This window comes from Cyprinodon variegatus, unplaced genomic scaffold (genome assembly GCF_000732505.1).
Source record: "Cyprinodon variegatus isolate N-32 unplaced genomic scaffold, C_variegatus-1.0 Scaffold233, whole genome shotgun sequence".
NCBI classification, from domain to species: domain Eukaryota; kingdom Metazoa; phylum Chordata; class Actinopteri; order Cyprinodontiformes; family Cyprinodontidae; genus Cyprinodon; species Cyprinodon variegatus.
In genome coordinates, this window is record NW_015150686.1 from 913,020 (window position 1) to 937,670 (window position 24,651).

The window sequence follows — 24,651 nt, forward strand, 5'->3', positions numbered from 1 at the left end:
ATGCAACAACTGTTGTAACAATCCTTAACGACCGAATAGCATAATGTTTACTTGTGTCACTGCGCTCATTTGCTTGTATTTAACTTCAAACTATTTTCTCACAGAGAAGATGGAAGAAGAGGTTGGGGGGTCAGGGTGAAATACTGACTTGATGTGTACAGGCTATTTGATTAACATCATAGAGAGGGCTATGGTTTAACCATAGAATGATGCAGTACACTCATTTTGAAGCACCTCACATACACTTCCAGTGAGAGTAAACAGACTTTCATTATTATGTACAAGTGTTATTTTCTCATTATTCTGCAGCTCTTGGTCTTCAGAGGCTTAGATTTGCAAATGTCTGTCAACTGACAATGTAAAGTGGATTGATGTGGTTTATAGTCATGGGCATTTAAATGGGGAAACCACAGTTTTGTGTTTTCCCAGTTTACAGAGTTTCTCATAAGGATTTGAATATTTATATAAATATGAATAACTGGGTTGTGTTCATTAATATTTAGTTTGATTGGGGTCCTTGGTCAGTGTTATTTACTATTCATAACCTCAGTATGCATGGAGGATGTTCATTCCTTCAACTTTTTCTAAGTTCTAGATAGGGACACACAGAAAAAAAAGAGCCTTGCAGCTTAATGTAACTATACTTTCTTGCAGTACATCTCAGTATAAATTTTACAAAGACTGTATTTCATAAACCATAACAAACCATGGCTTAACATGAAGAAAAGGGAAACTATTACAAGCTGTGCTGTCCTCACAACACGTGACCATGTGGAGCTAGACAGCCAGCGAACAACATGAAAAAACTTCTCCACACAAAGCTTGCTTTTCTTGCATTCTTTGAAGAACTTTTATTCATAAATCTGGTTTTGATTTCTTTCTTGCATTTGTATTTTGTGTTTAATTTTGTAACTGAGATACACAGAATAAAAACTAATCACTGACTAAAATATGTATCTGAACATCATTGGCACATTCTACACTTAGCTATCCCAAGTTTAACACAAATGTATCTGAGACACTTTCTGAAGGACTGGTGGGGACAGTCCCAACCAATAATTTCCGCTTTTTTTCCCTTTCCGCTCATCTTCTTTAGCCAAAGGTAACAGAGGTTGGGTGCAGCTATCTGTGTTCAGAGCATTTGAGTCAGTGTATTTTTTCTTCTCTCCTGCTGCTTCCTTGTCCCGCCTGTCATTGTAACATCATCGGATTTGTCGCTTTAAGGCATCTGATTTGCGGTCGCATTTCATTGCATATTGAGCAGCTCTGTGGTTGGAGGAGAGACACGCAGCAGCACTCAGTGAATATTAACCGGCAGATACTTCGATGTTTAAGTAAAAGTTAGGAGACGGGTTGGTTAAAAAAGAGAGATGCCACCAAAAAATCTGTTCGTCAGACATACAGAGATTTTACAAGTTAGTATTATAACCCAAGAAGCTTGAGAAAATATGGTTTGTTCTTCTTTACTAGTGAGTTAAAAGAAGTCTGGCTTCTCAGAGGACTATGACTCCCAGTTACAGGTTACAGTTAGCATGTTTTCTTACTGTACAGACAGAATCAGACTGCAGAGCTTCTACATATCTTGACATTTAGTTTTTGGCATCATTATATTAGTAAATAGGTTCATAAATCTTTTTTAAACAAAGCACAGAGAGAAGCAGGGACAGCTGCAGATTTAAAGGTGAAACAGATTTACTGGGATATGCAACATGCAATAACATATATCTACAAGTTTACCAGAAAGTTTACAACAACAAAAAATACAATATTCTATATGTAAAATGCAGCACATCCAATTTTTTCGGTTGAAATTGTACTTCTAGGGATGCATGACATATCAATGTTGGCATTGGAATTGGCTCTTATTATTTTTTTTCTTGCATTGATGTTTTAGGTCCTATATTTGTAAAGCACTAAAAGGCATCTCTGATATCTATAAATATAAATATCAGTGTGTTGTTTTCTTGTGTTCTCAAAAATAGGAAAGCATTCAATAAATACAATAATGTTTGAGCTCATTTTTGGAATTTTAGCCTAATGAAAGTGTAACTGTAGGTCCATGAGCCACCACCCGAGTTTCCCCACAAACTTTCATCACAAAGTTACACCCTTTATCTGAGACTTTTCTTATACTCTTTACAAAAAATAATTTCAACACATATTCAAGTGCTTTTTGAACAAAGAAATCCTCACAAAGACAAATATCTTCTTAAGCAGAAGTGTGTAGAACAACATTTAACTTCAACATGAACAGCTTTTGTAGCTTACTTGCAGAAATGGGATTTTCCAGCGCACTCACTACCTGATGTATTTAACTTACAGCAATGACAAAGATGAGATGTTTCACTCTGATTTATTATAAACCCAAACTCCTTTTAGCTGCTTTTTAACACAGATTTCCTTAGATTCATTTTAAACTATTAACTAATTTAATATCTTATTTATTTAACTAATCCATGCCATGAATTGCTTGCTGTCTTTTAAAAAAAGGCATGACACAAGCCTTTTAGAATAAAGAAAAAAATAAATAAATTCTTGAGGTTTCGCATTAAATTGCTCACATCTAAATGTCCCATTGTGTTTCCACAAAGCGTAATGCTGCAATGACAATATCTGATCTGGAAAACAAAGTGTTTCAGGTGATGTGGGGCAGCATTTCTATTGTTGATTCTAACACAAAATAACTTTTAACTAAGGCTGGCCGGCCCCACGTGTTTGCTTTTCCATGCACTTCTCAAATATAGGTTAATTCAAACCTTTTCACTTAAATAAAACTCGGTGTATGTATGTGCAATACTATATCTGAAATTACTACTGAATAATCAAATTGTTTTTATTAGTTTTTCATTTTAAACCAACAGACGTCCCATCCAGGGCATACAAAACAAAACAAAAAAAACACCATATTTACATCACACCGACATCACAAAAAAAAAAAGAAAAAACATAGACCAACTATCGACAAGACAATTACTACACCCGCACATACAACCCATGTTCCAGACATCCGTGGCTTGAAAACCAAAGACATAAGTATGAATAACAATCATAATGATAATTATTCCGCCAAACAGAAAAAAAAATACGGCTGATTATGCTGAAGCAGATGGATCTTCGGATTCAAAATAAGAAATAAAACGTTGCCAAATCTTGAAATATCTCTTAATATCTCTTAATGGTACCCTGTGATGTAAATCGAAGATGTTCCAGCTTTAGGTGTGCCATTACCTCCTCTATCCATAATTTATGAGTTGGTGGTGCTACCTTTACCCAATTAAATAGAATCAATCTCCTGGACAACAGCGAAGAAAATGCCATTGCCTTCCTTTGAGCTGTCATTAATTCTATGCTCCCCGGTGCCACACCACAAATGGCAACCAGAGGGACGGGTTCAATATCTTTCCTGTTGACAGATGAAAAAGTTTTGAAGATTTCAATCCAGAATTCTTTGAGTCTGGGGCAAGACCAAAACATATGGGATGTGTTGGCTGGCACCTGTTTACATCTAGGGCAAGTTGGATCAGCTCCCTGAAAAATTCTCGCCAGTTTATCCCTGGTGAAATGAAGTCTATGTACCACTTTAAATTGTGTTAATCCATGTCTAACACACACTGATGAAGAATGCATGTATTCTACAGCCCACCTCCATTCGTTATTTGATATGTTTAGCCCTATTTCTCCTTCCCATTTTCTTTTTATGTGGTCAACGGATGGGGAATTACTGTTTTATACAGAAATTATACTGAAATTACAGATTATGACCAAACAAAATAATCAACGTATCATGAAAATAACCACAGACCTCCTCAAGTTCTGTAACCCTTGAGTAAAAATGACAAATGTTTAAAAGTTGTGGCATCTTTCTTTTCAAACTGCCAAATATAAACAGAAAGAAAACAGAAAAATTGATGATGTTAAACTGAACTGTATAATGTTGAAGAAAAATGTATAATGTTGAAGGGGAATGGTGGCCTAGTGGTTAGGGCATAGAGCTTGGAATCCTGAGGTTCTGAGTCCGAGCCCCACTCCCACAGACTGCCACTCTGAGTCACTGAGCGAGACCCTTAACCCCACAACGGCAGCCCACTGCTCCCCAAGGAGATGGGTTAAATGCAGAGATAAATTTCTCCAATGTGGGATCAATAAATGTAATTATCATTATTGCATCTCTAGGACAGAAACTCAAGAGAAAAGCTTCTGACCAAGGGATCAAAAAATATTTTGGTGAAAGATGTGCTTTACAAAAAAACAGACATTTTGAAAAAAAAAAATGCTGAATGTTATCTTCCACTGTAAAACATCTTAACCTGAAAAACATAACCCTGAAAAATCTGCTAAACAAGGAAGAACCCATACTCTTTTTATGGATTTCTAGGTATTACCCTCTCAGTATTTAGTCTTATTTGCCAAAGTGCTGGTAATGAGCTGATTACATGACTCGGCTGTGTTAAAGCAGAGAAAGATCTTACAGGTGTAGTACACCAAACCTTTAGGAGGGGAATTGAAGAATCCACCCAACAATGTAAAAACAGGCCCAATTTATTCACAAAAGCTCAAAAATAGTTCTTTTTTAAGTGTACGTAAACATTTGGGTAACTCTGCATAAAATAGCTTGGGGGAAAATCAAAGTAAAGCTGTAACTGCACTAGAATAAGATGGAAAAAAAACATAAGTTCTTTTAATGAAAATAATCTAGTCTTACTGCTCTTTAGTGGGGTACATGGTTGGATCCACTTCAATGATAAATTAATTTTGTCTTTGATGCATTTGTTGGTTCATCACAAAAAGGTTTGTTGGCAATTTTTCATCTTTTCTTTGAAGTAAGAAAGTATTAAATCTATGTCAGTGCTTTCAAGTAAGTTTTACACAAAGCCGCATTAGAGTCAGTGAATCCAAGTTAATCTTCACAGAATGGAAAGCAACAACAACATCAGCAAACCCCCTGTGTTGCTTTTTAATTGCTGTGCTATTTCCAGTCTGATTGCACATAACACATGAAAACATGTACACAAATATGCCCTGTGCAATTATCAGTGACTTTTGTAGGCTCATCAAATTTACAATGTGCTAGACAAAATTAGAAATTAGGTTGGTAATTAGTATCACATTAATGACAAAAAAGTCCCAAAGCCTTTTGCCAAGCAAGAATGTTTAATATATATATATATATATATATATATATATATATATATGTGTGTATATATTTTTTTTTAATCATAAATGTGCTTCTTCATCTTCTGCTGCTGCATTTTTTTTTTTTTGTGTTTGTTTTTTTCGCTCTGAACATGCAATGTAAAAATTATGTGCATCAAGGGCATCACTAGGTTTTAATGATGGCGGGGGGGCTAGTCCCCAGACATCCTTTTGGTTGATCACAAAAACTCTAAGTTTGTTAACTGAGAAATGAGGGTGTTAAATGCTCCGCTCTCACCCATGCTACTAGAACAGAGGTGTTGTCAAACAGCAGCAGTGATCACTGAAGTTGAAACTAATGGAACATTACTGTGAAATCGCAACACGGCAGCCAATCATGGACTGGTTGTAGGTGAACCTTTTTTTATTTACAAAGGAATCCTGAAATAAATAACGTTAACAAAGATGGAAATAAGGGATGCTCTCAAGAAGTTTTTAGATTGCTTTAAAAAAAAAAGCTGTTTAAAAGCTGTTTTTAATCCTAAAAGCACTGTTCGTCATCCTTACTTGTGTCCAGCACAGACCCAGGTCTGTTACTGCATGCTGCCCAACATCAGTGCTTTCTGCATGGGTGGCTTTTCAAAAAAATGATGGTCTCCCTAAGGCGATTCGTAAGTTGTTTAAAAGGGAGTTTTTCCTCTCCACTGTCGCTACAAGCATGCTTAGTGTAAGGGATTGCATTTGAGTCAGTGAGTCGAAGCAATCAACTGGTTTTCCTTAAATAGAAAACTTTGAATTAGTTTGACTGTATGATCTGGTGAACTGTAAAGTGCCTTGAGATGACATGTGTTGCGAATTGGCACTATATAAATGAACTGAATTGAATTGCAATTGGGAGCCTTTTGGTTTTAAAAGACATAGGGGAAGCAAGAACCTAGACAAAAGCCTCGGGGTGTGCACACTGTGTCACACAAATATAAAATATTCGGGAAACACCATTCCTTCTATTTGCTGGGGTTTTTTCATGTTGTCATGGTGTCAGTTTCATGCAGCTGAAGCTACTCCTATTTGATGTTGCGGTCCAGCTTGTAAACACTATGCATCTGAAATTCAGAGCAGTGAACCTGAAGAAATCACAACTAACACCACATTCGGTCTGAACGCACCATTAGACACATTAGGTGTTAAAAACAAAAACATGGCATGTCCTTTTGATGAGCATCCAATTGATTAAGTGGTGGCATTAATCAGCATAAAATTAAATATTCATCAAGAGGGGGTTCTCAGGGTGCTTAAACAGTAGATGTAATTTCATATTCAAAAAGTTATCTTTCTAAGTGCTACCGTTTCACCTCACAAGCCATCACATACACCCACCACCTTATGCGACCTCAATTTTGCAGCATTACACAGACTTCTTTTATTGTTTCATTTATGTAAAGCGCTTTAATTTGTTTTGTACTGAAATGTGCTATACAAATAAACCTGTCTTGCCTTGACATTCTGAAGTTAAGTTTCTGTTTGCAAAAACATAAATTATAAAATCTATTATTACAGTTTTGACTATGAATGTGATTATAATTCTTAGCCTTCTGGCTAACTAATAGCTAAGTAGAAACTTTCTTTTAGAGCTGGAACCTAACTTTCATATTTAGTTTAAGCCTGTTTTTTTTTTCTTTGTTAAAAGAGGAAGAACGTCCTTGATTTAATACATGGGACTTCATGATGTTAGCTGAGGGCTAGAGAGCTATATATATTACTATCAAGAATGATGATTAATATTTATTATTGTCACCAGGAATGACAATTAATATTTACTATCTTCACTGAATGTTCTCAAGTCCTTCCAATTAAATATTCTTGCTGCTGCAGCCAGCTGGGCTGTATGCTGTGCTGCATCCAGGGTGCCAGGGAAGATGTTGACTGGTTGTCAAATGATGGGACTTAACTCTTTGAAGGGGCTCTCTACCATGCAAACTGAGAGATAAATAATACCAGGTTATATAACTTTTAATTTGAATTTAGAGTTCTAACCATATTTGATCAAATTTTTCAAGACTAACTTGTAAAAACAAATGAAAAAAAAAAAGATTTAATAAAAAAAAACACCCAAATATTTAGGAGGGGTGTGAGAAAAGTTAAGAGAGTCTATAGCTCTGCTGAGCTTCTTAAATCAGGATACTATAATGCAAGCTTACTTGGGAAAAAGAGTTCAATTATCCTTAAAAGACAAGTATGTACTCATGCGCAAAATATGTACTTGCATCAAAGAGAAAAGATTTTAACAAAAAAATATTAATCAGTGTTGATTAAAGAGGAACAAAGCCTGAAACTATCGAGATCTGTTATCTTAACTCTTTATGTTCATTGTTCAATGCAATTCCAAACCTTTTTATTGATCTCAAAGGGGAATTAAATGTTGCGGAAACTCGTGTTTTTTAAACAGGTGTTGTAGGTGTTGATAGCTGTAGCCAGGAAAGATTTGCTGTAGTGGTCTGTCTTTCACTGGATCTGGAGAAGCCTCTTAATGAAGACACTCTATTGTTCAAAAGTCTTCTGAAGAGGATGCTCACTGTTGTCCATAATGTTATTCACTTTATGAAAAATTCTTCTCCATAAAGTGACAAACAAATGATTCCTGATATTGGAAGTTTATGGAAGTGTGTCTAAACTTTTAATGGTTGGAATGTGCTTCTCAAAAAAACAATTTCTGCTTCCCTTGTCAGGTATTTGGTATAAGTCTCAGATACAATGTATTAGTGAATGATGGAGTCAGTAATTAGCAACTGCTACTCAGCAAGTTTAAACGTAGAAAATGTATGTAGAAAACAGTGAAATTTATCATGCCTGGCCAGACAGCTCCCTGGGTGCTCAGCACCTCTAAAACCCTCTGATCCTACATTCACCCCTGGCGCTCACTGACTACTTTATTAGGTTTACCTGCTCAGTGGCCAACTGCTCAGATGCCAGTAAGTCAACAAACATAGACTAAATAAAGATAGGTTGGTGAGGTTTAAATCGAGGTATCAGAATCAAGATGCTGTTTCTGATGCCATTGAATCTAAGCCATAAAGGTTTAATAAATATTTTATTACCTAATGAGTCACAAGGTGGCAGTGGGAGATTATGTACACCTACAAAGGGTTGTCATAGAAATATTCAGAGATGAGAAGCCTATCACCATTTTTTGGCTCAATTACTTTTTATTTCATACCAATGCACTCATTAAAATGTTTTCACATATTTCATATACTCTGATACAATTTCCACGTTTCATTCGGTAAGAACCTCTTCCTGCAGAGTGAGTGTGAAAACTGAACTTTCACTGCTTTTGTTTGAGTGTACAGGTGTTTGAATAGGAAATTCATCTGCTTGTGTAAACCTTTCTCTGCTTGATGTGCAACAGAGCAGGATGTAGCCCTCACTTCCACTTTATGCATAATTCTAAAATATGTGTCACATAATGTGTCACATAATGGGGTTAAAAGTGCAGAGTAAGGCTTGTCCTTTCACCTTGTTAAGAATGACACAAAAGGTCATGCCATGTAAATGTAATGTGTTTGTGTAAAAAAAGAGAATAAACAAGTCCAGTTATAATTATTCAAACTGTCTGAAGAACTGAAGAAACCTCTTGGATGAGAGGCGAAATGTCTTCTAGAAAACTTAACGTCCAGTTCCCTAGACTGAACTTTTTCAAGCTTGTCTATAGATGACATTTATAAGTAGGTTGATTATTCTTTCTTTATAAATTCAAGTAAGCCTGTAGATTATTTTTTTCCCACTTCATCAAAATCTTAGGAAGCGTCAAGCACTATAATACTAAGCTGTCTTTGATTTCCATCTGTGTAAGAAAGTGGTTTGACATTTTCATGCAAAGAGGAGAAAAAAAGAACTTCCCAGGAACATATATCACCTGAATGAGGGTATATCTTCCTCTCAATTTGCATCCATTGTTCAGTTTATAGTGTTTTCAGAATGGTACTGTGTCGTGCTTTTTCACAGTGTGTTGATGCTTGATTGTCCTTCACATTTTTAGATTAGGTCAACTGTCCATGATTTCTAGACAGAGATTTACATTTGGACTTCTCAGTCCACAGCAGTATTTATAAAAAAAAGTGTGAACATGTTTTATCCTTATAATGAGTTGTTTTTGCAGTTTCAGTTGAATTTTAATACATTTGATTTTGTAAACTGGATTTTCCTGCAGAAGATCAATTCTGCTTTAAAGCATTCTTAAATCAGTATAATTTTATATCATATTTTATTATGTTAACTTTAAATATAGCTTTAGGTACACAGTAATCTAGATTTGGAATCAGCTGACAGCACATGCAAACCCTTTTCTTTCTCCGGCTCAAATAAATAAAGCTGGATTGCAGACAATTTTTATATAGATATACCAAAACAAAAAAGTCCTTCAACATCATCCATCCATCCATCCATCCATCCATCCATCCATCCATCCATCCATCCATCCATCCATCCATCCATCCATCCATTGCTTCCATCCATCCATCCATCCATCCATCCATCCATCCATCCATCCATCCATCCATCCATCCATCCATCCATCCATCCATCCATCTTCTTCCTCTTCTTATTCGTGGTCGGGTCGTGGGGGGTTGCAGCTTCAGTAGGGAGGCCCAGACGTCCCTCTCCCAAGCCACTTGGGCCAGCTCCTCCGGGGGAATCCCAAGGTGCTCCCAGGCCAGCTGAGGAACATAGTCCCTCCAGCGTGTCCTGGGTCTCCCCCTGGGCCTCCTCCCGGTGGGACGTGCCCGGAACATCTCACCAGGGAGGCATCTAGGAAGCATCCTAATCAAATTCCCGAGCCACCTCAACTGGCTCTTCTCGACGTGGAGGAGCAGCGGCTCTACTCTGAGTCCTCTCCAGATGACTGAGCTCCTCCCCCTATCTCTAAGGTAGAACCTAGGCACACGATGGAGAAAACTAATTTCAGCCGCTTGTATCCGGGATCTCATTTTTTTGGTCATGACCCAAAGCTCATGAACATAGATGAGGGTAGGAACATAGATCAACCGGTAAATTCGAGAGCTTTGCTTTTTGGCCCTGCTCTCTCTTCACCACAACAGACTAGTACAGGGCCCGCTTCACAGCAGACGCCGCACCAATCCGCCTATCGATCTGCCGCTCCATCTTCCCCTCATTCGTGAACAAGAACCCAAGAAACTTAAACTCCTCCACCAGGGGCAGTACATCCTTCCCAACCCGGAGAAGGCACCCTAGAACTGTAGAGAAACAAGTTCAATGACTTTATTTGAGTTTATTAATGCTAGTGGAATTATACATCTAATGACTCGCAGCTACAACTTCACTTATAAAAAAGAAAAGGAAAACCATGAATAATTTTTCATCTTTAAAATGATTATAAATTATTATTAATTTCATGCAAAATCCTAAAAAATAATAAAGGTCTGTGGTTGCGAGGTGATATCATGTGGAATTTCTCAAGGGGTCTACATATTTAAGCTACAAACTTTAGGTTCATTTGTCTGTGGTTTTAATTTATTGATAATTTCTGGATGCAGGGTTGGATTTTATGAATGTGTTGTTACATGCCAGCCTCCTAAGCCTCTGGAGAGAATTTTCAGCACTAATGATAATGCTCCATCATTTGGGTTTCCCGTAGTAATACAACAGGCTGCAGCTGCCAAACAGGCAATTCCAAAACCCTCCCAATGTGACCTGTTTCATAAATCAGGTAAATTTCAGTGATTTATTCAAGGATAACACAATAAAGACAGTTTAACTAACATAGGACATCAGACAGAAAATCTGTAGTTGCACCAAAAAAGAATAAAGAAAATGCACAGATGGTTTTTTGAATAACATTACAAGTAGACAAGGACACACACAAGGACAAACTATATGAATTATAAGTTTCATCTTCTACATCGTGTCTTAGCAGTTATCGCATTTCACAAATACAAAAACAGTGAACATGAGTGAGTTTGGGCATGTTGACAAATGTTGGTAACTGTTATTACCAAACACACACACAGTGTACACTCTGAAATATATTTTCATCCAGCCAAGTGATTGACAGACATGTCTTTTCGTCATCCACTGAGGCCTAGACACGTGGGTGAAAAACAGCGCTCCCGCCTTCTCAGTTCCTAACCCCATCCCTCATCTCCTGCTAGTCTCTTTATCCGTCTCAGTTCTTTCCTCTCAGCGGTGTGTGTTTCTGTTTGAGTGTGTGAACACTCGCCTGCTGCAGCTCCCAGCAGCTCATTGAAATGTTATTTAGCCAGTCAATTAAATACAGGGAACAGCAGGTTAGCCCTGAGCTCTATCCAATCAATGACTTTAATCCTCCCTAATCAACCAATTAAGATTCTATTATCGACAGGTAAATCAGACACGTACGCAAACATACACATCTGCAATGGATAAGCAGCAAAAAGATATTATCCAATAATTTTAGAGGGATTTAACATGAAATCCTTAAAGCTGAAAATAGGTAATTTTGATATCGATATTTAAAATGATACATGACCAAAAAGTTTTGTTATTCGTTCACTGGCTCTATTTACTATTGCAACACTCACCCCTTAACTACTCTCCTAAGGTGGCTGGAGAATACAGCACCATAAACATACTGTAAATTTTATTCCAAGCGACAAAAGACCAAATTTTGGCTATAGCAATGACTACTTATAAATCGAAATCTAGATAAGTATTTTTTTCTTAAAATAAGTGTATTTGTTCTTGGATTGAGGAGGTAAAAGAGACATCTTGCCAATGGAACAAGACAATTTACTCTTAAAATAAGATAAAAAAATTGCAGTAAAAATACTCATTGCATTGGCCACTATCTCATTTACCCACTCAAATAAATGGGCAAATACACTTAATTTAAGACATTATTACTTATTTCTAGATTGTTTTTTCCAGTGTACTGTAGAAATAGAAAAGATAACAGAAATTGAATCAAAAGTTTTTTGTGCTTATTTGGGAGACGGATTTTGACCAAAACACAGCTAGGCTGTTGGGAGCAGGTCAAACAGCAGTAGTTGAAACCTTTATGCGTTTTTGCAAGTTGAGGACCTCATAATCTTTTGGGTATTTTTTATGCGATAGCCATTTTAGGACATGTATATTACAGTAAGCTAGTTAAGAAGATACATATTTTTTACTTGGTAAAATTACTCCTTTTAAGTTGGCCTTTTATAGCTCATTTCTTCAGCAATGAGTCAAATGTGACCATTTTGATGTGATATTTGAGGCCATAAAACCACAAAACAGAAGAGCAAAATTTCTGTCAGAATTACTAAGTAGCAGTACAATCACCTTAAAGTGCTCTGTTAGTGTTTCAGATTGTTTATTGTTCCAGTTTGCCCTGGTCGGAGTTGTTTTTTTTACAGATAAGATTGATCGACTTTCTATTGTTGAAAACAATTGTCTAGAGTTCCCTAATTCTGTTTAATGGTAGTTGCAGATATTAATTAAAATGTATGAAATCGTGTTGCTTTCAAACAGGTGATGTACCAGGGTTTATGTTTGAATTTTTGTGCGGTAAATAATATCTGCACTTAATTTAGCATCTCAGGTTGGAATGATCATACATTCCTTTTTTATGTCTAATTATCAATGCAGGCCCAATGCAAGAGCTAGTTCCAATTTCGGTGTTCATTGGATGAGAGGCATGGTATAAGTCACGTGTCCATCATAGAGTAAGAAACAAAAAGAACAAAGATGCACACAGGCCCTAAGCCTCTGCACTTTCCAGACAACTCACCTTTCATCTATGTTTTTATGAAGTGTAGGAGGAACATGCAAACTCAGAAAACCAGAGTTAGGGGTTGAACTAAATAGCCTCTTTATGAAAGATAACAGCACTAACAGCTACCTATCCAGGAGAGCATCCGTGCAATACTTGTGCAGGGAGATTTTGCAATATATACAAATAAATATACATGTATGACAGATTGGCTTAACTGGTAATCAAATTCAGCATTTTCTTGTGCATAGAAAGGCAATGCTAATTCATTATGTAATTAACAGAGGGAATGCAATAGTATGATAGGGATATAAATATACATGGGTATGTTTATCATGTTTTAATGCGATGTTTATTGTCTATTTAAAACCACCAATTCTACCGCATCAAGCCTGCCATATATGAACATACTACCTTAGGTCTTTAAATTCTTTATTTTGCTTGAGACCACTTTTAGAAACATAAAAACATAGTTAATGGGAAAATCCTTATCTTAAAATATTGTAAGACTCAATTGCATGGCAAATATAATTTACTTTTAAAATCTTTTTAAGATTTATTTTGACTTTTACAAGGAAAGGAATGACTAATATCTAGGTTACAGAAATGAGAGAATTATAACGGATTATTTTCATGGAGTCACTAAATATTTAACACCAAGAGAGGTAATTATTTATTGTGCTGAGCAGAAAGTATGGCAATCCTATGTTAAAGGATATTTTCTCTGCATACATCTGTATTTCGTTTTCGTCACTTTTTTCTCTTCCTCACTCACACACATTACATTTGTGTTAAAAATGCAATGCATACATTTATTCAGATTTATTTTAATCCACTGTGTCTCAAACGAAGAAAATAATTGTTAGCTCTCAGCAAAAGCTGTGTAAGGTAGCAGAGAGAGAGAGAGAGAGAGAGAGAGAGAGAGAATTAAATAAGACCCAAAAAACAAAAGTGTTTGCACTAACAAGGACATTTCAATATGCAGACACGCATGGAAAGTGTGAGTAATTGGGAAAAAGTATTTGAATTTTAAGTATGTCACTTATTTGTGTCCTACAAACAGAAAGAAACTCAAATGGGATGGAGGATGTGATGTTTTTGCATGAACGGACAGGCTCAGTAAAAACAATTAACATTCTCTGACCTCAATTATTGACCGATGTGATGCGTTAGTGTTGCATTTCTTTGGTCAAAGTAATTATACACCATGCAAAGGGCAACATTTATTTATTTGAAGAATTTTGTATTCCTGTTTGCAGGAAGCTTACAAATGAAATGCTATCCGTATTTCCGCTGAAATACGTTCAGTTGTGTAATAGATTTTAAACCTAGTCCATGTGTAACAGTTGGTACCATAAGGTGGCACTCTCCTCACTGCCAAAGCTCCCATAAAAAGGAAGCTGGAAAGGTGATGGCTAGATGTCAATTTACCAGTTGTGTGCTGGGCCCACACTTTCCATTGTTTGGTGACTCTGGTAGCTTTGGAATAAAACTGTTTTAAATTGAATTTTTTTATGTAGTATGTGCTGATGTGGTGTTCTTACACAGGGCTACACCGAGGTAACGATTTTAGTATTGCCTGTGCGTGTGGTTATTTGACGCTGCAGGTAGGCTCTATAAATGTGTTTCTGATCAGATTGTATTGTACGTTTTTGTATTGTTGATTTTTGTTAGATATGGTTACACCCGACTCTTAAGATTTGATTTTGAGTGGTGGCTTTTGTGACACAGGTATGCAGTGTTTTCAAATTGTTATTAGATTGATTGTAAAAAAATGGTTTTTAAAAGCCTTTAGTAATTTTTGTGTTTTGTTTTACAGTTCTGTGACTGCTTCCTGCTGTCAGATTTTTTTGTTGTTTTTAGCCCACACAGCTTTATATTTTTTGTTTGTGAGGGTGGACTACCAATTTTTATTAATTCTGTGCTTGTATGTCTTGTGTTTTGTTTTTGGGTCGCATCCTGGAATATACACACCCCATGTCACTGTTGATACACACATCTGAGAACTGATCCTGTTTGGAGAGGGATCTTGGGTTTAAATTGCATGTCATTATTCAGGTTATCCAGAGCTATCTCTACAGTTATGCTGCTATAGGCTAAGACTGCTGGAGGACACAGGGACCTGTTTTTCATTATTCGCCTTCATTCTATTTCTATTGTCCCACTCTGCAGAATTGTTAGTTCAATATCTAATATTATGCTCTCTCTGCTTTCTCATAGTAACTTCATTTGGTCTGTCCCTGTTTGGATGGGACTCCATCTTGGAGAGAAATATCAGCTGTGCTGCTTTCATCAACACCTTTATTTATAGATGTTGGAGCTTGGCCTCTTTTTCAGTGTAGTCCTGTTTCTCTTTGACTAACAGTGTGCTGTGTTTCTCTGCGACTAACTGTGCTGGCTCAGAGCTCGTCTGCCTAGCCGTTGTCTTTTCTATCACTGTTTCTTTTTGTATGTCTGCTTCTGTCTCCTTGAACCCCAGTCTGCCTTGACAGATGGCCGCTCAAACTGAGCCTGGTTCTGGTGAAGGTTTCTTCCTGTTAAAGGGGAGTTTCTGCTCCACACAAGCATGCTTGGTGTGAGGGCATGCGTTCGACTCAATGAGTCTATTGCCCCATTTAAACTATCCTCTAGTAACCATGCCGAGCGGTCGAGCACGGTAAGCGAAATAACTGTTCAGTGTAAATTGCACGCAAACTGAACCGGACTGTGCCAGAGACACCGAGTTCTTAGTTCAATGGTGGGTCTCGGTGCGGTTCAGTTGAAGCTTGGTTCTCAGATAACAAATAACGCATGAGCAGACCGCCTAATCTCCTTACAGTCAGCTACCAGTAGCTGCCGGAAATGCATATCAGTAAGTTGCTTGCCAACCACTATAAAATTTGCCAACCGCCACACGATTTCCAGTGATGATGCTAATTAGCAGTGTGATGAACCTCAATGTCTGTCATTGTTTCCTGTGTCTGTAAGCCCTGATTAGATTTACACTGAATTTCATTGGATTATAATGGACATAAGTCTTGGTCTAAAGGAATCTACTTCATAATTGAAATAATGCTTCTCACAGATTAGCTTTTGATGGCCGATGAGGACAAGAATAGACATTTATAATTTTAGAGAACATTATACAAGATGTTCAGCTCTGATACCTTCAGAAGGGCTGTAGGGGTGTCAGCACTTTTCTTTTAAGCTCAAGCAGCGAATTTTATTATTTTTTCTTTTTCTCATTTTGCTACTTACAAAGAACTGGCTTTTTGTAGGCCTTAACATATTCAAAAACTCATCAAACTGCACATGCATCAGGTCTGGTGAAAATGTCAAGGGGTTCACAAAATTTGCTACATAATTGGCTTCGTGGCAGTTATTTTCAAAAATTTCAAGATCAATCCCCATTGAATTGTCTTTGTTATAAAGACATGAAATTTGGTACAATTGTAGAGCTTCTTTAGTCCTACAAAAAAACTCAATTAACATCATAGGTAACAACATTCAGGAAGCGGGCCATCTGGCATTGAATTTCACATTTTTGGCCTATATTGCCATTTTTAATCCCATCTGTACAAAATTCAAGGTCATTGAGAATAGTCCAAACGTACACAGGAATCCAGTCCAATATTTTGTAGGCTAGGCTTAATTTCTCCACAATGACCCCTAGAATCAAAAACTCTCAGCCCCAAGACATGCATTCCTCAGGATTATGAAATTAACACACAAGGACCTAAAAAAAAAGTCTCTTGGAGCCATGTTTCAGACCCCACATCAAAGCATGTAGGCGTGACAAAGTGTCAAATCTGGTAATTTTGCAATAAAACAAAAGGTAAACCCCAGGTCATGCTTTGACAGAGAACACGTGTGTTCTCTACATTTACTCTACACGTGTAACCCATCAAAACCTAAAAAAAAAGGTCTCTTGCAGCCAAACCCAAGACGAGGTCTACCATTTTGCAGTCAAAGCCATCAGTTTTTTTTGTTTTTTTTTTACCTTCATGACATATCTAAGTAAACCCATCCTAGAGCTTTCGAGTTACACGCTTCAAATTCACTCTACTGTACATTGACCTGAGGCATTGTAAATAAAAGCATGTGAAATTTTCCAAGCATCAAGGTCTGACCTCTCACCATCCAACATCATAGTGATATAATTTTATTGTGCAAAATGTGCTACATTATTTCTGTGTTACATCACGGACTGGCCGGAAGGTCGAATTTGGGTCAAACTGGCATAGGTATGGTGACAGTTGTGCGCAGGTCTGGCAATAGCTATAGGCCGAGAGGTGCTGAGCTGTGAGGGCCGTCCAACGCTGCTTGTGGCTTTAATTATTTCTTTATTTTTCACTGTGCTTGAACGTCATACAGACAAGACATTCAAATCAATTACACAAATAAATTATTGTCTTAAAATGGCACACAAGGGCAAAAGCTTTTCTTTTGTATGCTTTAGATGCTCCAAATAACACATTAATTAAAGAAAAAAGCACCCACCATTAAAAAATAGCAATATATAATTTTTGAAATCTGATTAATTTAAACAAATTTAAATTAGTGCATTATTTTATCTATTTATTTATTTAGTTTCCCCAGAAAAATAAAATATTAGAGATACATCTGTATTGTTATGCTTGTTATGTTCAGGGTTAGAAAGCATCATTGGGGGGCAGATCCCTCCATAGAATCTGTGTCAGATTGACCATATGGAAGCTAGCCCTGAAGATAATATAAGATTAATAAAGAAATTAAGAAAAATATGAATAACCTTACTTCTGATAAGAGAAATCAATAAAATACAACATGAACTGTGACATATTTTCTCCTATTGAAACATGCAACAAGCTTAGGAGGGTGATGCCCCTGTGGTTAAAATCAGTGTTGAGTATGGATGTGCTTGTGTTGCAATGAGGGTGACGGTTCTTAGATAAAATCTGTTCTTGATCTTGGTTGTCCGGGTGTAAAGCACCCTGTAGTGCATGTCACATGCTAGTGGACCAAAAAGGTTTTAAGCTGGGAGTGAAGTGTCTCTTGTGATTGATGTGACTTCCTGAGCGCTGCATGTTTTGAAGGGCTCTTTTAGTCTTGTTTGTCAGAAGGTTGTGATCCCTCAGGTGTTTTTATGTTGAGCCGAAGATTTTATTTTTTTCATGCTGCAGCCAGAATACCAGGTTGTAATGTAGTAGGTGATAGATTCAATGGCTGGCATGTTGAAGTTCATTGTTAACTGTTTTTACATTTTTTCAAACAAGTCTGGAGTTTCTCCAGCCCGTTTCTGACTCCCTCTGTACTTAACTGTAGTTTATCTATGTAAAGTCTTTGTGTTGTATAAACTCAGAGTATTTAGAGATTCACACGTCTTCATCTGTTCACCATAAAGCTTAATTGGGAGATGAACATCAGGCCTCATTTTTTTTTGTTTGAATTCAAGAAAATACTATTGATTTTATCCATTCTTTTTCAATTGTCATGTAGATGGTGATAATTTTGCCTTTCATGGTTTTGGTTATGTTGTGCTTTACTTTGCTCCTTGTTTTCTAGTTTTATTGGTTTAATTCCTATTTTGTTGTAGTTTCTAGATTTATGTTAGTTCTCTGGTTTTTCTGTTTTCCTCTGTTGCCCTCTTGTGTGTGTTCCTTTCCCCTTGGCTCCCTCGTTGTCTCCTCACACCTGCTCCTTGTCAGCTCGTTAGCCCTGCCTTTGTCTGTGACTACATATACTCTCCCTCTGCAGTCACTCCTTGTTGGTTCCTTGTTGTTGCTGGTCCTGTCATCGCTGTTGTCGTCTCACCTCGTCTCTCCCTGGCTCCATGTACGTGTTTTCCCTTGATGTCTCCATGGTTCTGGTCTGTTACATTTTTAGTTGGATTTTTTGGATTCCTGCCTTCGTTAACCATTTTCATCAATAAAACTACAAGTATTCACCTCTGCCTCTGCATTTGGGTCCTCCAAACCACAACCAAACCCTGACACTTTCTTAATATGTGTTGCTAAACTTAAGACTCCCACTGAAACCCTGGTCAACAATCGCCATGTAACAATGAGCTTTTTCTACCTGTATATTTGTTGGTTAAAGATAGCAGTTAAACACAGCATCTAGTTTTGCAGTTTGGTTTATGTTGGTTTGTTTTTAATGCAGTAGAATTTATTTGCCGAGTGGCTTCTTTGGTAGGTCTCATCTTGTTTTCTCTTTGTAAAAACATAAGTTGAGTTCACGTTACAATATCGTATTAATTGTCAAACTCTTCCTAAAAGAGAAACTTGTATACTTAGGATGTAAAATGTGAAAGTTAAAGGGTTTAAATTGTTTTTTGTATTTTTTTGGCCAGTGGGAAAGGCCTATTGGTAATTCTAATGATTTTTGTTTAACCAATCCGATTAGAGAGAAAGCGGAGACTCAACACAGCACAGTCTCTGGTCTATCACTAAGAACATATATTTAAGATTTGAGGATTAACTTGTCATGGCTGGTTCAGTCTAAGGATGCAATTATGTAGAGGGGTGATATTAACAGTGAGTTTCTTGACAAGTGATTGTCTATTTGGTACAGATGATGATCCAGCACTGGTTTGCCACTGGTACCCGCTACAAATGCTCCTTTTAAGTACATACTTCTATGCAACATCCATATGAGCAATATCAAAACGACATCCACTGCCTAAAAGAAGCATGGTATTAAACTACTGTATAATTTGTATGTCATGTAAACAGCCCTGTAAATTGTTCATATTTCGGTTTACTTGACTTTAGTTTGCCTTAATACGCGTAACTATTTACTGAATATCTGTAGTAAGTAAGATTCGAAAACAAATTGAGAGTGAAGACATTGTTTAAATGGTAAACAATTAAAGCGCCAGAAGAATGTTAGCAATGATATTAAAAGTTAAGAAACCCTTGATCTAACTGAACTATAAAGACATTACAGGTGGCTAAAAGATATTGGTAAATTTTATGTCTACCTGACCATCAAATCTTCAAATATTAAAAAAAAACACCCTACCCATTCAGACTGAAGGAGAAACTATTTTCATTCATTCACCCATACAAGTTTCAGTAAAACATCAATGAAAAACGATCCTGTTCCTACCAAATATGAACAATGAAAAATCATCAATTTGAAAATGTAATTATATAAATTAAAAAGCCAAATGAAAAACATAAAAACATTACTTTCTTTAAGTGGAACGTAAATTGAATCTGATCTTGAATAGTCTTCTGGATTCCAGCAGCTTGACATATAACTGTTAGAGACCTCACTCTATATAAATCATTCAATCAATGTATTAATAATGCCATTTGTGGGTAGACTGTACAGACTAAGCATTCCTGGCATTGCCATCACTACTATCAGTATTGGTAAATTCTCAGACATCAATTAACTTCTTTATGCTCCCACAGCTCTAATTTCTGCTTCACTACAATGCTTCCAGGGCGCTGTTTTAGAATGCAGGAATCGGAAAAACTCAGAATAAGATCGGGGTAAATCCCTGCATATCCTAGATTTTTTGGTTTCAGAAAATTGGATAGCTGTTATTCAGAGTCAAGTTTACTGCAACATACTAAACTTATTAAGAGTGTGTCACACATTCAAGCTGAGACCTCATACAAGAAATGTTAGAAATTATGTGGCCTTTACTGGAGGATGCTGTGGAGGTTGGAGAGCAAATGCTAATTATGCACAACTCAATCAAATGTATTTTCATGTCTGTATTCAAAAATGTTTTAGCATTTTTCCAGCAAATACTTTATCTCATGAACATTTCAGCCACCGGTTGTTCATGACAAAACAAGGACAAATTCTTTCTTTCTGAATTCATTTTTAAACTGAAGGCAAACTGTCAAGGAAGTAGCATTAAACTCTAACCACACAGTGCAGATGCCAATTAGATCAGATCAGATATCAGATCAATCACAATTTATCAGTGATGTCAGCTTTCTCTGCTGCGTGGAGAGGAGTGTCCCTGCTTGAAGTGCAGTACAGCACATGGGGGTTCTTATGCAGTCTATGATAGAAGCGATTATAAAGTCTTTTGTTTGCTTTAATTATTGATGGCTTTGTTCGTTTTTTTTTTTTTTCATGCAGCTTTGCAGACAGTCAACTCCAAAGAACATTTATAGAGTAATTTAAGTCATCATCATCCCACCTGCCACCCCAAACACACACACACACACCCATACCCATATATTTCTGTTAAACATATGTAATGTTGAGGATAAAATTTGAGTTCTCTAAAGAAACTCACATACGCTTTGAGAAGTCTCTTCCATTTAAGTTTTGTCAGAACAGTATTACAGTTAGTGTTAAACATGTTTTGATAGTCTCCATATGCTGCCATTAATATTTTAAGTTCCACTGGTAAAAGAAAAATGTGCACTTCTAAGCTTCTAATTTCCTCTTTTTGGCAAGGTGGATTTTATGTTGTGTATTCAATTGAGGAGACCTTCTTATTATGCTTATGTTTATTCTGAAATTCATAAATGTGAGTACTTTGTCCCATATTGATACTGTGTTTAGTTTATTGTCAAGTACATAAACAAAATAAAATTATGAAGAATATTATCCTATTTAAGATCTGAATCTATTTTCCATGATCTAGAAGTACTTAAAGGTATAGTGGAGGATATTTGTAAATTTTTGAAAAGACCCACCCTCTCCACTGGAAAAAAAAAAACACAACCCTGCACCCTGTCCCGAGAGGGAATGCCTATTAAAAATTTGTGAGAGCGTGCACAAGCCCATTTCTCCTTGTGCACGCTCTGTTTAAAAGTTGCTGTTTGCAATGCTCATACAAGCTTACTTTCCAAAAGAAGATTTGCTATTTTTCCACTATGTCAGACCCGCCACCAGTAAATGAAATGGGGACGACCACGTAGGACGGCCTTACGTAAACATATCACCAGGATGATTGACAATTAGGATGACCACCTATTTTGATGATCCACCCAGAAAAAGAACATCCTCCACTATACCTGTAAGGGTTAACAATGACATTGCTGATACACAATAGCGTAAGGACACAACAATAGGCCTGTAAGCAACATCATCTGGGTGGGCCCCATATGAAGTACAACATGTGCTAAAGGTTCAGGATATGGCGACAGTTCCATAAATAGGCCAAGCAGATACAATTATGCAATTCTCAGTAGTATATGATCACACATTACACTCGGAAAAATAGTGACTGTGCACCTTGAATGGAACCAATGGTGACAGCGCACCACCACAGGTTACAGTCATCCCAAGTTTCAACACCCCCCTCCCTCTTTGGTTCTTTGAAAGAACATGTTTATTTTGGGAAGTTTTTTCCGTTCCCCCAGCAGCTCTTCTTTCCTTTTTCTTTTCTGGAATCCGATTAAGTACTTTTTGGTATCCATCATCGCTAACACATTGTACGTAAAGGTTATGGTTTTAATCTACGCTCTGGGTTACCCATAATTTCAAGTCGTAGTGTAAAAAATAAAGTACTCAAATACATTATATTGCGGTTTGAAACATATTATATGATTGTATTTTTTTTTACCAACCGTCTAATGAACTATACACAGTTATTAACATAGTAATTAAAAGTAACACTGTCTGCTTTGCTATTGGTGTCTACTTTGCTATTGGTGTTGTGTTTAAATGGCTCACCATCATGTTGAAATAAGGTCCGGTGCAGTCAGTCTCTTCAGAATCAGGTGGGTTTAACAGGATTTTTTTGCACCGTTACATCTGTAAAGAGACGTCCTAGTCCGCAATTGCGTAGGGGGCCTACCAGGTGTTAGTAATGTGGCTCCTAAGAGGTTGTGGGGCCGTAAGTAACTGCTTTTTCTGCTTACCCATATTTACGCCATAGCTGATAAATGTTGCTACCGTTAGGTACAAAATCAAAACTGCAAAAGTAAGAAGTGGCATGAAGATAAATTGATCGTATTTCACACTGGACAAACTGATCTTTAGCCTTGAAAACTCACAAAGATCTTAATCAAACTTTACACATTTTGTTTAAAATTGAATTAATCTGGCAAAAATGTTTCACTCACACCTTAAAAGTTTTGTTGAATGTAGTTCAAATGGGCTGAATTCAAAACCAAAAAGTACTTTAAAAAACACTTACATTATGACTTTGCTTCTTGGTTTGCTCCACTGGAATATTGATGTCTAGGAGTAAGTTGAATCGGCACAATGATTCAAGATTGGTCCACTCTGTGTCTGAAAAAGACAATAATAATAATAACAATATGATCATGCTATCTAACAGGTAAAAATCCTAATCAAACTTCCTAACACCCGGTTGTAATATTAGGATTCCTACGTATAAAACTAATACACTCTATTATTATGAATTGATGTTTTTTTAAGTAAAAATTGTTTATGAACAACAAAAAAGTGATAAAACGACTTAATTGTTTGCTGAACCTAATGCTCAGTGTCCTGAACCCATTGATTGAAATGGACATCTTTTGGTCTTAAGTATTTTTCAGCTGTAAAGACAGACATACATTTTAACATGTTATGTATATCGGGGTGCAAAAGAGCAAGCGCAAGTAGCAAAGATGAAACTTAATTGAAATACAGGTGTCTCAACCTAAGTAAAGCTATTTAAAATCACCAGCAATTGTTACATATAATATGAAAATGAAAACAAGCCTGTGGAAAGAGCTGTGGCAGTTAAAGTTTCAGCACAAATCGAAATAAACAGACAGGAATAGAAAGACTAGGGCATGTACATTACGAAGGTGCAAATGTTTTACTGCAACTTCTAAACAGGAATTGTGTTTTGATATATTTTTTTTCTGTTTTGTACTAAGTAGTGGGGGGGGGGGAAGTATTCAACTATTTGCTCCAGTTAATTAAATGGAGATAGATGGATTTCATTGAGTCGGCACTTTATTTTAATCTTTGCAAAAAGAGAACAGTTCAAACAGCCCTTGTTGCACGGTAATCGCCCTGTTCTGCCTGGGCAGCGTTCGTTCCCCCTTACTTACAATAATGGAAAGTTGTCAAAGTCAAAATAAATTACAAACAACTTGGTTAAAAAGTAACATATTATGAATAAACCTTGAGAAAGAAGCTGTTTTTTTAATGTGAAGAAGGTATGTCTGGTCTACAAACAGCCTCAAGCAGGGGAATTGTGTGGCCTTGCAGGTGAAACAGACTGAGTGAAAACATTTATAGTGGGTATATAGCATAAATGAATATATGTAATAAGAGAAACAAATTTTTCCGACCAAAACTATTGCTTTTTTTTATTTGGTAAAATAATGTTTGAACTGTTTAAAGGTTAAAGGTTTGTAGTGAGAGTCAGAAGTTTTAAAATGTAGTTTGAAAATTGTGTTTGTGGTTACATTCAAGACCCTAAACTATAACCACAAAGTCCAAAGCTCTACATTTTGGATAATTTTTTAGAAAATATCCTTGAGAGTACCAAGCAAGTATTTACATTAATTCCCATTTTATTTTATGGTACAAAATTGTATTAACCTCTACTGTGGTGGAAAAAAAAACTCACTAGTAAAGCTCCTTTCACTTGGCTGCCATTTACCCTTGTTTCACCTTGTTCTTTTCATTCTCAGCAGCCTCCTCATCATTATAGAGACCATAAGTTTAAAAGAAAGAGTTCTACCCTCAATCAAAAGGGAAGGATCGGTACAAAACCATCCTTTCACCGAAAACCATTCTGTCCTTTTTTTTCCCTTAGCTGCAGAATGAACCATAATGTTTTTGGGCCACCTTTAGCACAAGATGAATGAGTTGTGTTAGTAGAAAAAAGCTAAGAGGGGGGAGGTGAGGAGAGGAGAGGAGAGGAGAGG

The 24,651-nt window shown here is 36.7% G+C and overlaps 1 long non-coding RNA gene across 1 annotated transcript in view; it reads right to left on the reverse strand.

Moving 5' to 3' along the window:
• Positions 1–24,651, reverse strand: part of LOC107088939 — a 109,723-nt gene that overhangs the window by 34,303 nt on the left and 50,769 nt on the right. Inside the window, exon 2 of the long non-coding RNA XR_001481407.1 lies at positions 22,956–23,050. This is a non-coding gene — a long non-coding RNA (uncharacterized LOC107088939). The remainder of the gene's footprint in view (positions 1–22,955; positions 23,051–24,651) is intronic.